Genomic DNA, 496 nt, shown 5'->3' with positions numbered 1-496 from the left:
GTTATGATCTTGTTTGTAAAAATGGAATGCTGTGCAAGAAAATAGCATTTACATTTATAGTATAAGTAACATTATAACAACCTCCATGTCTTTTTATGTAACATCAGTTGACATAAAAAACAATACACACAAGGGTTTCTACATATATTTGGTACACGTATATACTCTTTAATGTATGAGTATTTGCATCTTATCATAATAAGGTATAAGCTCGGGAACAGTTATAAACATCAGGCCATTATGTCAACTAGGAACACATTTGATTTGTATAATGCTTCCCTCAGTAATAAATATACAACACATCTTACATTATTCTACATGACTAGATCATTCATTATACTGTAAATATGTGATTCTTTAGGACCACGACTAGTGTCTTACAGTTTCACAGTTTCTCTCCAGACACTTTTCGAACAGTTTTTGAATTCTTGTCATATCTCCAGCACTAAATAGTTCCTGGAGATTCTCTAATTCCTACAACGTTCACAAATCTAAA

The sequence above is a fragment of the Penaeus monodon genome, chromosome 29 (assembly GCF_015228065.2).
Source record: "Penaeus monodon isolate SGIC_2016 chromosome 29, NSTDA_Pmon_1, whole genome shotgun sequence".
In the NCBI taxonomy this organism is placed as follows: Eukaryota; Metazoa; Arthropoda; class Malacostraca; order Decapoda; family Penaeidae; genus Penaeus; species Penaeus monodon.
The sequence above is the reverse complement of the archived record's forward strand: the minus strand, read 5'-3'. Positions refer to the sequence as shown.